Source organism: Schistocerca piceifrons, chromosome 6, assembly GCF_021461385.2.
Source record: "Schistocerca piceifrons isolate TAMUIC-IGC-003096 chromosome 6, iqSchPice1.1, whole genome shotgun sequence".
Classification (NCBI taxonomy): domain Eukaryota; kingdom Metazoa; phylum Arthropoda; class Insecta; order Orthoptera; family Acrididae; genus Schistocerca; species Schistocerca piceifrons.
This window is the reverse complement of record NC_060143.1, coordinates 97348221-97362865: the sequence shown is the minus strand read 5'-3', so window position 1 is coordinate 97362865 and position 14645 is coordinate 97348221.

Sequence of the window (14645 nt, the reverse complement as noted above, 5' to 3'; positions counted from 1 at the left end):
ATCAGACAATGGGGCACAATTTACTTCTAAGTTGTGGAATGAAGGCTTGGAAAGTAATGGGGTCGAGGTGATCCATATTTCAGCTTATTGTCCGGCTGGGAATCCCGCTGAGAGGTATATGCGCGAGCTAGGCCGACTGTGCCGTACCTATTGCCATCACAACCATAGGGCATGGGGCAAATATGTAGCAGTATTTGAGAGAATTATGAACACCTTGAGACATGAATCGACGGGATTTTCTCCAGAGGAAATCCTGTTGGATGACAGAAGTAAAAGTTTAGTGGAAGAGAGAATCAAATTCCCTCCACGGATTGACATTAGTATTGGTGTGAAAAAAGATCGTTTGCGAGAAGTAATGAAGCTTAAAGCCGATGCTCGCATACGTCGTCATGACGCTAAAGCGCGTTTTGCTAAGTTTGCGATCGGAGACTTAGTACTTGTAAAAGCTCATGAGAAATCGAGCGAGATAGACAATGAAATCTCTAAATTTAAGTTTGTTTATAATGGACCATATAAAGTCATTGGTATACCTCACACAAATGCTTATTGCTTAGAGTATCCAAGCTCTGGAAAGGTATTAGGTATACGAAATATAGTAGATTTGAAATTGTACCAACCTAGGATCGATTAATACCACACAATGGGTAATTTGTACAATATGTAAATATAGAGTGTAAGATTTAAGGTTTGCTAGATTGCCATGCTTTTGACTGACCAAGAGGACATTAAAGAAGTTGTAATTAATAAGTAATTAATTTTGACTAAATGATTTAAGAGAGAGTGATTATTTATCAATTGAAAAATCCAAGCTGCTAATTTAAGTTTTCAGCTGAGTCACAGTAGATTAAGCAACGTAAATATGATTTTGTAACTAGCTGTAAGATTTCATGAATATGTGTTTTACTAGTCATTGCCGATGTACTTAGACGCTGTTTTAAGTTTCAGGCTAGTACATGCGTGTGATGATGGACAGTGTTGAGTTATCCACTGTGATAGTATTAAGGGACTCCTTGAGATTACTCGGGAGTGAGTTTTTCCTAAAGAATTCAGTGAAACGGACGTTCTGGAAACGCCGTCACAAGGGCGAGTGAGATCAAGCGTGCCGCACACGCGGGCGCAACAATACTGGCGAGGCGAGCCGCTGTCGGCTCTTGTGCCGCTGTTGGCTCTTGTGCCGCTGTCGGCATTCTTTGTACTTGCGAGTACGAAAGGCGGAATAGTTTTTCCTCCCGGACAGCTGATGTGAAAGAATTCTGCTGTCAATATTTATGTTTTTTTCGATCTACTGAATATTATTTTCTTGTTTAGCGTTAAGTGGAATCTCATGACGAGATATTAATTATGAAAAGGTTATGTAAAAATGTGTATTCTATGTAATTAATTATTAATTTACGTATTTTGATCTACCTGTTTTTATGACCATGTACTCTGATTAATTTTGCAAATAGTATTCCATGTCTCATAGTGTTACGAATTTTAATGATTTTGGAATAGCTAAACCATTTTCTATATCTTCTATGAATTTTAATATGTTGTCAACCTGTTTTATTTTGTGCAAGATGACAGAGTGGAATAAGATTAGGAGTGTCCCCACTCAATTATTATGGTCTAAAAATTGATTTATGATTAATTAGACGAATGCTAAATTTTGTTGATGTTTTGAGCATATGCATTTCCGCTGTTTCTTTTTTGGGACATTTTCTGAGTCTGTTTACGTTACACGAACATCCTCAGACAATGTGGGGCACGTGTAACGCCGGAAATGCATATACTCCTATTTCCATCTATTGTACTATTATTTTTTTTCCTTGTTTTGTTACCTCAAGATATGACATTTCTGTCTCTTTATATATTGTAATTGTTTTACTGTTTGTATATATATATTTATGCACTCATGTCGATGTATAATTGGTTTGTTTCGTAAATATTATTTGTATTTTTACGCTGGGTCTTGCCTAGGGAAAACTGCTATCGAACGATTACGTCGATAGGTCGTGTGAAGAATCAAAGTGTGTAGGATCTTTGGTAGTGTTAACTCTGCCGCGTGGAGCGCGGGCAGAACAGTGAGAGTCTGGCGGGAGTAGCGAGTGGAGCAGGTGTCGTGTGACGCTCCCGCGAGTTGCCGCGCTTTCGGGGTTTGGCAGCAAGTAATTGCGCTCGACTTGCGATGATAGTTTCTGACATGGTGTCGCGGACGGGAAACATTAACTAGCGCACATCAAGAGCCCGTTTCGCCTGGTGACCGTGTCGAGAAGAAGGCGCGCCAACATCCAGCTTCTGCAACAGCGACGGCCGACAATGAGTGACTGTCGCCACCTCCTCGATCGACGGCTTCAAACCTTCAATCAACCAACAAGGAAGACTAAAAGCACGTAAAGTTTCAGAACTGTATGGCAGACCACAGCTTTTCAAATTGTTCCATTTGCCTCGCAAAATTACAGCAACTTAGCATGAACCTTTGTTGCTCATTGTCCCAATTGCATTGCCAAGCAGGGTCCCTTCCTTTTCCGAAATGAACCCGAGTGTCGTTGAAATTCAAACGCCAGCATTAAAATAATATAATTAGATTTCACTGCTTTAATTTCAAAGTTCAGTAGCTGGCTACCAAATTTAGGTTACACGAGCACAAATTTAGAGTGCGAGTTTTGTTAGCATATTTTTGCTTACCTGTGACTGCAGCTCAGCTTGGTACGTACTAAATTTTACTATTGTTAATAGTTCAGAATCATTTAATTCAAGTTCAAAGTTAAATCTCTTGTTTCTAAATTGCGTAGAGTCAAGTTGCTTTTGAAATGATTGTTGAGGTAGTCCAAGACTAACCGTATTTTACTGGATTTCGATGTGCTTCAGAAAGAATGCTCACTATTAACTTTCAGTCACTAAATTAACTTTCGATTTTCCGGTTTTATTAATTCTTTTGCTAAATTAAGTCAGAGTGTAGCGAAATTTATTACTTCTGACAAACTTTCAGTTTTCACACTACACGTGTCAACCTTCAGTTGCCACGCTTCTAGTGTTAATTATATGTGTAATAACCTTTCTTTTTCAGTTACTATAGTAATTGTCCTTAGGACTGGCGACCGTGATTTCCCCCAAATCTCAAATATCTAATTACCGCTAGTTAATTGTTAACGTAACGGCCGCACATTTACTTTCTTTATTATCTTTACCCCTTTTCAAAATTAATTTCCACCAGTTTCATTTGCATTTTTCCTTTCATTTAGATGTAACCCTTTCCTCCCTCTTTACCGATAGATTAACTTCGGTGACGATTGCTTTTCCCAAATTTCCATTAGGTACACGCGGTTTAATTTTTCACTGTCATTAAGGTCGGTAAGTGAGGGGGAGGTTACACGTTATCTTCTGCGTCCTCATGCCGTTGATCTTTACTGATTCTTCCACCTTTTAGAGCCAGTTCCCCACACCAAGAACAACAGACTGCCCTGAATCTCTTGTCCGCTCCTGCACCCTCTTTGACGAGGACCTTGGTGGAATTGTGGTGACTTCTTATGCTGGAAGTCTTCGGCCGCTATTTATGATGAGTTTTATTCAAACTACTGAACTTAGATAAACTATATGCCACTTTAAACAGTGAGCTGTATATCAAATTACAACAACTGTTTTCCGTACAGAATTAAGTTCAACAAGATCTAATTCACTATGGTGACATGTTGCAAGGGTTTGATTAAACAAAATAAGCTTGTCATTAAGAGGTCCAATGTTACAAACAGGTGGTTTTTTCATTCATAATGTTCAGTACATTCTACTAAGCGAACAATCACTTAATGCGATTATAAACGATGTTCCCAGATTTTTTTGGTGATTTTTGTTTTACAGGCATTCGCCGTGGTCTACAGCATATTTTAGTGCCCAACGTTTCTTCTTTCATAGCAGGAGGAATCATCAGAGGATGTAACAACTCAGAAAGCAGTTACTGTCTCGATCTTAGCGAGCCGAACTGTTTATACGTTTTGAGGCAATGGTCGGTTCGTGACGTCACTCCTGAGATACTGGAGTCGCGCCGATGGGAGCTTTAGTATTTAGTGCTAAGACCCACAGGGTAAATAAGTCCCTGACTGCACATTTATCTTGAGACAATTGATACTGAAACGCCGTGAACATAATTCACTTATCATTTAGTGATTACGAAACAGTCTGTGACAAGGTCAGTAGAAACCGACTCTGGGATACACCTGCACCCAGAGGGACACAGTCACTCGTATCAAGAGTTATTAAAAGTTTCTAACAAAATAACATGACACTAACCAGTACAACACCAGAACAAGTAGAACAGCAGAAGACATCAAGAAGTCTATCTGAATAGAAAATGACAACAAGAAGTCTACAAAGAAACACCGACGACTCTCAAAAGACAAGAAATGCTTTAGAGCACGCACAAGCGCTGACGGAATTCAGCGACTGGCACTGTATTTACAGAATCGCTTTATAGCTCGTATCAGCGCTCACAGTCAACATTATAAGCTCTTGATATGAGGGTCATAATAAACACACGAACCGCGTCTGAGTTACGTGTTGGCTTACATTCGCTACAGCTGGGCCGGTGTTTTGGGACTTCACTGTAAAGCAGTGGTTTGCCTCGCTGTTATCTTTTTATTATTTGATCAATTTCCTTCGTTTGCGTATTTTTTGAAAGCTCTTTCCAATACCACGGAAGGAACAAAGCCCGTCGCATAATTTGGCAGCTACAAACGTCAAAAACTACTTTCGTACGTCAGATAACTTGCCACATTGAGTAAAGTTACTCTTCTTTTCTGTTGCTTCCAAAATGCCAGAAGCCAGCGATAAGTAAGGAGTACAATATCGATACGCTATCACATCAAAGATAGCCGTAATCCTTACAGTTGTCCGCTATAACTTAGCGAAAACTGCACCTCAGTGTAAGGGTTAGAAGCATATTCAAATGGTTCATATGGCTCTGAGCACTATGGGACTTAACTTCTGAGGTCATCAGTCCCCTAGAACTTAGAACTACTTAAACTTACTAACCTAAGGACATCACACACAGGACTCGCATTCGGGAGGACGACGATTCAATCCCGTCTCCGGCCATCCTGATTTAGGTTTTCCGTGATTTCCCTAAATCGTTTCAGGCAAATGCCGGGATGGTTCCTTTGAATGGGCACGGCCGATTCCTTCCCAGTCCTTCCCTAACCCGAGCTTGCGCTCCGTCTCTAATGACCTCGTTGTCGACGGGACGTTAAACACTAACCACCACCACCATCACACACATCCACGCCCGAGGCAGGATTCGAACCGGCGACCGTAGCAGCCGCGTGGTTCCGGACTGAAGTGCCTCGAACCGCTCGTCCAGGGCAGCCAGCAACGGCGTAACGTCTGTTCCATATACAGTACCTGATCAATAGTGTCCAGTCACCTACGTAATGAGGGATTGACCACTAGATGTGACGAGAGTCGGACCCACCAGTGAAAAAGGAAGCGGAGAGAGTTGTGTTGTCAGTAGAGGAGCAGTGACGGCAGAACAGACTGGTCAGGATAGCTCACTGACTTCAAACGAGGACTGGTCACTGGACGTCACCTGATTAATAAAGCCGTCAAGGACATTTCAGTCCTTCTAAACCTTCTCAAGTCGACTGTTGATGATGTTAGTGTGAAGCGGAAACGCGAAGTGTCAGTCACAGCTAAAATAAAACCAGACCTCACGTACCGACGGACAGGAACCGTCAAACACTCCAGAGGGTGACTGTAAAACATCGTATGAAATCAGCGTAAGGAATCACTCGTAAATTCTAAAATGCTGACAAGTCCATCTAGCACAATGACTGTGCGTATAGAGTTAAAAAGTGTGGGGTACAATGGTGGACTAGTTCCTCTCAAGCCACACATTTCTGTAATTAATGCCAAGCGATGCTTAGTGTGGTGGAAAGAGCGACGCCACTGGCCAGTAGATGACCGGAAACGAGTGATTTGGAGTGATGAAACGTGATATACCCTGTGGCAATGCGTTGTAGTGATTTGGGTTTGTCAAATTCGTGTAGAATGTTACCGGCAACCATGAATAACGCCGTCAGTGAAGCACGAAGGCGGACGTGTTACACTTGGGGGATGCTTTTAGTGGTTATGTTGTGGTCACCGTCTTGCATTTAAGAAAACACTACACGCGGAAGGATATGAACACACTGTACAGCATTATGTACTGCTTACATCAGAGGGACTACAGAGACGATCACCGTATCAGCATGACTGTGCACCCTCTCATCAAGCAGCGTCTGTGAGGCAATGGTTTGTGGATAACAACGTTCCCGAAACGGACTGGCCTGCGGGCGTCCCGACCTGCAGTCGATGAAACACCCTTGGGACGCATGAGAACGTCGACTTCGCTCCAGACGCGGCGTCCAACATCACTACGTTCTCTGGTTTCGGTTCCTGAGGAACAACGGGCTGCCATTCCTCCACAGAAATTCAGACACGTCGTTGAAAGCGTCCGCAGTAGAGTGCAAGTTGTCATAACAACGCACGGTGGACAACTCTCCATATTAACGTCCACTAATACACTGAAGAGTCAAAGAAACTGGTACAACTGCCTAATATCGTGTAGGGACCTCGCGTACACGCAGAAGTGCCGCAACACGACGTAGCATCGACTCGACCAATGTTTGAAGTAGGGAACAGACACCATGAACCCTGCAGGGCTGTCCATAAGTCCGTAAGAGTACGTGGGAGTGGAGGTCTCTTCTGAACAGTACTTTGCAAGCCATTCCAGATATGCTCAAAAATGTTCATGTCTGGGGCGTTTGGCGGCCAGCGGAAGTGTTTAAACTCAGAAGAGTGTTCCTGAAGACACCCAGTAGCAATTCTTGACGTGTGGGGTGTCGCATTATCCTGCTGGAATTGCCCAAATCCGTCGGAATGATAAATGGACATGAATGGATGAAGGTGATCAGACAGGACGCTTATTTACGTGTCGCCTGTCAGAGTCGTATATGGACGTATCAGGGGTCCCATATTACTCCAATTGCACACCCCCCACACCATTACAGAGTCTCCGGTCTGCTGAAATGCAGGTTCCATAGGTTCATAAGGTTCTCTCCATACACATACACGTCCACCAGCTCGATACAATTTGAAACGAGGCTCGTCCGACCAGGCAACATATTTCCAGTCATCCACAGTCCACTGTCGATGTTGGCGCACCCAGGCAAGGCATAAAGCTTTGTGTCGTGTAGTCATCAAGGGTACACGAGTGGGCCTTCGGCTCTGAAAGCTCTTATCGATGATGTTCCGTTGAATGGTTCGCACGCTGACACTTGTTGATGGCCCAGCACTGAAACCTGCAGCAATTTGCGGAAGGGTTGCACTTCTGTCATGTTGAACGATTCTCTTCAGTCGTCGTTCGTCCCGTTCTTACAGGATCTTTTTCCGGCCGCAGCAGTGTCGCAGATTTGTTGTTTTACCGGATTCCTGATATTCACAGTATGCTCGTGAAATGATCGTAAGGGAAAATCTTCACTTCATCGCTACCTCGGAGATGTTGTGTCCTATCGCTCGTGCGCCACCTGTAACACCACGTTCAAACTCACTTAAATCTTGATAACCTGTAACTGATCTACCAACTACGTCATATACTTGTTATCTTATATAGGCGTTGCCGACCGCAGCGCCGTATTCTGTTTGTTTACGTGTCTCTGTATTTGAATACGCATACCTATATCAATTTCTCTGACGCTTCAGTGTAGGTGTCTGAACACTTCTGATCAGGTAGTGTATGGTGAAACCGTGTATGTCTCCTCCGAAGTTTGATGGCTCCCACTGCTTCTCTGACCTGCATGTTCGTCAAACATGTTGTCCATGGATCACCGCTGTATTTTGATCAGTCATCTACTTCTTAACATAGTTCTGTAGCAGACACGGCTCACAGTTGATACTTTATGTTACGTGTCTCTGGGAACAACATCTTCAGTGATGTGAGACCTTAGTTTCTCCTGGCGTATACAATTTTCAACCAACTTACGGCAATTCAGCCTGGTAATATTAACAGCGACCGCCGATATTTCGGCGGGAGCACACCCCGCTATCTTCAAGGCAAACTGCAACGGACAGGCGATGTATAGGCAAATTTAAAACTTCGGTTCTTGAACTAATGCAGGAAAGATAACACACGCACACACACACACACACTGAACACTAGTGCCACCAAAGGTGACCAAAGTCAGAGATATCGATAGTGAGACTACGAACTAGCAGATAAGGTAACATTGGCCCTGTCCCTCCGTTTTTTGACAAGGGAGCCTTTGAAACCCACCTGTTACTTCGGATATGTTGATGATACCTTTGTTATTTGGCCTCATGATAGGGAGAATTTGAATGCCTTTCTAGAACATCTTGTAGGGAAGCAGCCTACTCACGCGTTATAAAATTCACATCCGTCTTTCCATTGTGTGCCAGCCTAGTCCGCTGTAACTAGCTCTGACGTCATAAATGTTGCGCAATACTTTAAAAATCAAGTAAATAACCTGAAACGTTTCTAGCATGTCAGGACTAATACTAAATCAATATGTGTTGAATATCAGTTCAATAACTTTAAACATTTTCGAAATGTGGATGTTTTTCTGTAAAAATCATTGGCGCAACAGAAAAGAGCTAGAAACTTAAAAATTTATATTTAGATTCCTTTTTCATAATAATTTAGTAGAAACAGTATTCTGGATTTCAAAAATTGAAATTTTAAGTTGAAATTCATGATTTTCTGGTTTTTGTCTTAGAAATTAAGGAAGCAAGATAGATTAAGTAGGCGAATTAATAAGGCTAGGATGTTTAAGTTGAAGGGAGATCCGCTATAATCATAAAGATGTGAAAAATTTCAACTGAATAACTATAAAACTATAGTGATAGCGTATCTCCAAAGGGCAAGTTCAGAGCTCGTCTACTGCGTGTAGTGTAATTAAATTAATTCTCTCGCCCAAAATATTTGACTTAGCCACGTCAGACTTTTATTATGATTACTTACCTGTGTGCTGATTCCACATTTAAATTGAGAACTTCATCGGCCATCAGCAAAGGAAGCAATGATTTATTCGATAACTTAAAGTGGTGCATTACTAGCCCAGCGGCTAGTCGGGAGAGCGGATTTGATCAGGCGTTCCCTTAGCCGTCCGCACCGCGGCTTTATGTATAAGAATGCTGCGCGAGAGAAGAACGCCCCAGTTCTCTCCAGACGCTGATTAGCGCACCACCTGTGCCGGGAGTCGCGTCGCGTCGGTATCAGCGCTATAAACAGCCTCGGATGCCGTAATAAGTTACTCGGGATACGCGTAACCATGAAATCGTTTTCAAGTGAAGTGTAAAATCTGGGATGACTTTAATGATCTATCTTCAGTTTGCGTATGTCGTATTTTCACGTGCTGCCGCGGGACAGACATTCTACCATTATTTAGCGTGGCGTTTGATGAACATTATCATCAAATTATGGCGAGCATTCACTTAAACATTTAGTTTGAACAGTTATAGTTGCATCAGCGCATTAGACTCTGAACTGCTCTAGTAGTTGGATGGTGTGGATTCTTTTGGTCTGTGACTTTCAGAATATAGTGAATATTTTAGAGAGAATCGTTTTTGATTATGAATCCCAGACAATCTCCTAATTCCTCAGAGCTATAAGCTGTAGCTATAAATGTATTTCTCAGATGAAGTGGGCACTAGGAATTCTAATTACAGGCTTCACGTTTTGGTAATCACTTTCTGGTTGCCAATATTGTAGTTAGAGAGCCAGTGTTGAGAACGGCAAACAACAGCAATAAATAAATAATAGGAACATTATATAATAACAATAATTCCACCTGCCGCCCCACAATCTAAACTCGATCCACCCAAAACGTTCGTTTTACGATGGAGGTGAAAGGGGATGGCTGCCTTCCCATTCTTGACGTTTTGGTTAGGAGGAAGGATGATAGATCACTGGGGCATGCAGTTTACAGGAAACGTACTCTCGCCGACCTGTATTTACAGCCTAAAAGTTGTCACCATCCGGTTCAGCGTGAAGGGGTACTTCGTACCTTGGTACACAGGACACACGTCATTTCTGGCACTGACACTTTGCCGGCTGAGCTGTTCAATCTTGAAGCTACGTTTCGTCAAAATGGTCATAGTGAACGACAGATTGAACTTGCGTTGCGCTATCGACCAACTGTGCATCGGGTGATTGATGATAATACTGAGTCGACACCTAAGTCTACTGCCTTTCTGCCTTACGTAGGAAGTACTTCCAACAAGATCGGTCGCATTTTGTGGAAATACCATGTGAAATGTTTTTTCCGACCTCCATCTAAAATTAGAATGCTTTTGGGTTCCGTTAAGGATGATCTTGGTTCGCGTAAGGCGGATGTATATCGCATTCCTTGTAGCTGTGGCATGGAATACTATCAGGACCGTGGAGGACCGATGTACTGAGCATAAACGGCACACACGATTACAGCATCCAAGTAGATTGCCGAACATTGCTAGGATATTGGTCACCCTATGTTATACAACAACACCGAGATATTGGCATGCACATCGAGCTATTGGGGCAGTGTTATTAAGGAGGCAGTTGACATTAAATTAGCGAGCAACCTTGTAAGCAGGGATGGAGGTTTTTGTTTAAACTCTGTTTGGAATCCTGCTCTCTCCCTTGTCAAAAAACAGAGGGACAGAATCAATGTTACCTCACCTGCTGTTTCGTAGTCTCGCTATCGATATCTCTGACTTTGGTCATCTTTGGTGGCACTAGTGTTCAGTGCGTGTGTTATCTTTCCTGAATTAGTCCAAGAACCGAGGTTTTAAATTTGCCTATACATCGCCTGTCCGTTGCAGTTTGCCTTGAAAACAGCGAGGTGTGCTCCCGCCGAAATATCGGCGGTCGCTGTTAATATCACCTGGCTGAATTCCCGTAAGTTGTTCGAAAATCTTCAGTGATCATGTCCAGTCCTGTACAGCCAATCATGTCTCCATTCAGAATGAGATTTTGATTCTACGACGGAGTATGCGCTGATATGAAACTTCATCGCAGATTAAAACTGTGTGCCGGACGGAGACTTGGGACATCTGACTTTCGTGAGCGAGTGCCATACCGACTGAGCTACCCAAGCACGACTCGCGAGCCATCTTCACAGGTTTACGTCCCTCATGCTGTGGCTAATCCATGTCCCTGCAATATCCTTTCTTGCAGGGGTGCTAGTCCTGCAAGTCTCACGGGACAGCTTGTGAGAAGTTTGGTGGTGGTGGTGGTTAGTGTTTAACGTCCCGTCGACAACGAGGTCATTAGAGACGGAGCGCAAGCTCGGGTTAGGGAAGGAGTGGAAAGGAAATCGGCCGTGCCATTTCAAAGGAACCATCCCGGCATTTGCCTGAAACGATTTAGGGAAATCACGGAAAACCTAAATCAGGATGGCCGGAGACGGGATTGAACCGTCGTCCTCCCTAATGCGAGTCCAGTGTGCTAACCACTGCGCCACCTCGCTCGGTGAGAAGTTTGGTAGGTAGGTGTTGAGCTACTACCGGAAGTAAAGCTGTGAGCAAGGGTCGTGCTTCTTGGTTGGGTACCTCATTCGGTTGAGCACTTGTCGGCGGAAGGCAAAGGTTCCGAGCTCTAGTCTCCGTCGTCCGGCATACGGTTTTAAACTCTCATGAAGTTTTATTTTTGTAGTGTTTGTACGTGACCTACTTTTCAGTTCTATACATCGTTCTTAGTTCCGCGATTTTCACAAATATAAATCTACATTTACATCCATGCTCTGAAAACGAAAATTAAGTGCATGGCAGAAGCTACTTAGCATTGTATAACAAATGTTGGGTTTCTTCCCATTGCAGTCGCGTTAGGAACACGCAAAGACTGAATATACAAATATCGTTTTGCGCGCTGACATAGTCCAGTCCTGTCTCTGCGGTCCTTACGGGAGCGATAAGTAGGCGATGCAGTATATTCGTATTTCTGGACTATTCATTGTTCTTGTAATTTTTTAAGTATGATTTCGGAATGACTGGTTTCTATCTTAAAGCATATATCAGTTAACGGTATATTCGATGGGAGTCTTGTAGGACGTCCGCAGCTCGTGGTCGTGCGGTAGCGTTCTCGCTTCCCACGCCCGGGTTCCCGGGTTCGATTCCCAGCGGGGTCAGGGATTTTCTCTCCCTCGTGATAACTGGGTGTTGTGTGCTGTCCTTAGGTTAGTTAGGTTTAAGCAGTTCTAAGTTCTAGGGGACTGATGACCATAGATGATAAGTCCCATATTGCTCAGAGCCATTTGAACAACTTTGAATCTTGTAGAACGATCTCGGTGACCAAACCATTCTCTCGAATTGTCCAGAATGTTCTTCAAATCAGTCGTGGACTGCTGTGACTCAGTGACTTGGCGCACTGTCATCCATAAAAAATCCCGTCGTTGTTTGGAAATATGAAGTCCATGAATGGCAGAAAATGGTCTCCAAGTGGTCAGAGAACGCAGTTCGTTCCGTGCAAACACAGCCCACTCCATTATAGAGCTACCATCAGTTTGCACAGTTTCTTGTTGAGTTCTTGGGTCCATGGCTTCGTGGGTCTGCACCTCACCCGAGCCCTGACATTAACTCTTACCAACTGAAACTGAGGCTCATCTGACCAGGCCACGGTTTTTCAGTCGTCCAGGGTCCAACAGACATGGTCACGAGACCAAGAGAGGTGTTGCAGGAGGCAACGTCATTGTGTTAACAAAGGTAATCGCATCGGTCGTTTGCTGCCATATTCTCAAATGGTTCAAATGGCTCTAAGCACTATGGGACTTAACATCTGAGGTCATCAGTCCCCTAGACGTAGAACTACTTAAACCTAAATAACCTAAGGATATCACACACATCCATGCCCGGGGCAGGATTCAAACCTGCGACCGTAGCAGCAGCGCGGTTCCAAACTGAAGCACCTAGAACCGCTCGGTCACAGCGGCCGGCTGCCATATCCTGTTAACGCCAAATTTCGTCGCACTGCCCTAACGAATACGTTCGTCGTACGTTATTTTCACGCAGTGCTGCTTGTCTGTTAGCACTGACAACTCTACGGAAACGCCGCTGCTCTCGGTCGTTAAGTGAAGGCCGTCGGCCACTGCGTACCCCGTGGTGGGAGATAAGGTCTGAAACTTGGTATTCTCGGCACACTCTTCGCACTGTGGATCTCGGAATATTGAACTCCCTAATGATTTCCGAAATGTAATGCCCATTGCGCCCATCTGCAACTAAAATGTTAATTCTGGTCGTGTGTCCTTAATCACCTTTTCAATGCACTGCATTTTATACTTTTTTACACGATACTACCGCCTTCTGTGTATGTGCATATCGCCATCCCGTGACTTGTCACATCAGTGTACATCAACACAGGTGCGTCCACTCAGCTGCATATTGCGGTTATACGTCCACCCAGCCGCATCAAGTGGTTACACATCCACTTAGTCACATCAAGTGGTTATACATTCATCGACCCACACCAAGTGGTTACACATCCATCAAGCCACGTGAAGTGTTATACGTCCAGCGGATATAAACCCACTTGATGTGGTTCGAATCTCGAAAAGATTTTACTTCATAACGAAAAGATCAATTTATAAGATGGAAACAAGAAATTCACTTGTTATTAGGTAATTACACAGACGGCGCACACAAATTGCGTAAAATGAAGTTAATGGTCCGAGGGTGAACGCCCTGTTGTATACAAACTCAGTCCCTGGCGCCGAAAACACTGGTAAAAGGTCTAAGAGGTCACTTCCTCCACGAAATAGTTGGTCGCTCGTGACGTCAGTTTATTCATGAACCAAGGAGGTCCACATAACGACATCATCTGTTAAACGTCAGCATTCTGTGAAGCGTTCGCCGAGGTAAAAAATGGCTCTGAGTACTATGGGACTCAACATCTGAGGTCATCAGTCCCCTAGAACTTAGAACTACTTAAACCTAACTAACCTAAGGACATCACACACATCCATGCCCGAGGCAGGATTCGAACCTGCGACCGTAGCGGTCGCGCGGTTCCAGACTGAAGCGCCTAGAACCGCTCGGCCACACCGGCCGGCTCGCCGAGGTAAAGAACGGAACCGCACGGGTCTGGCATTACCCACTGTCACCCTGGCTGTCTGTTTAAGCAACGCTCAAACGATACATTCGCCAGAGCGTTATCACAATCAGGGCGGCTGATAACATTTGCAAAACGTTAAAATCACAAATCGCTCCCGAATTTGGATAGTCGCTGTAAAGCGATAGTTTTATCTGTGTAGGAAATTCCTCTCCTAGCGAAGCCACGAGAAAATACCACCCAGAAGTCTCTGAATAAAGCTGTACTTTTAACTGTGACTGAAACTGTAACTTTTGGGTTCCGGAAACACTCAATAAAAATTGTACGTGGAGTGATACTTTACATTGCTCCCATTACACACATTATTAATAAACCTGTTAATGCAATCTCTGCAAAAAATTCATCACCATAAATCAAGAAAATGGTAGGTAATAAAAACGAATTCCATTTCATGCCAGCGAAAAGTAGAAAAATTAAAGTAACAATAAATAGCTTGCATACCCCGAAAAGTCCGTAACGAATTTGTTAACATATAAAATACATTCCTAGATGAAATTTTAAGTCTGTAGCTCATATACTAAGTGGTCCTAAAATCTCT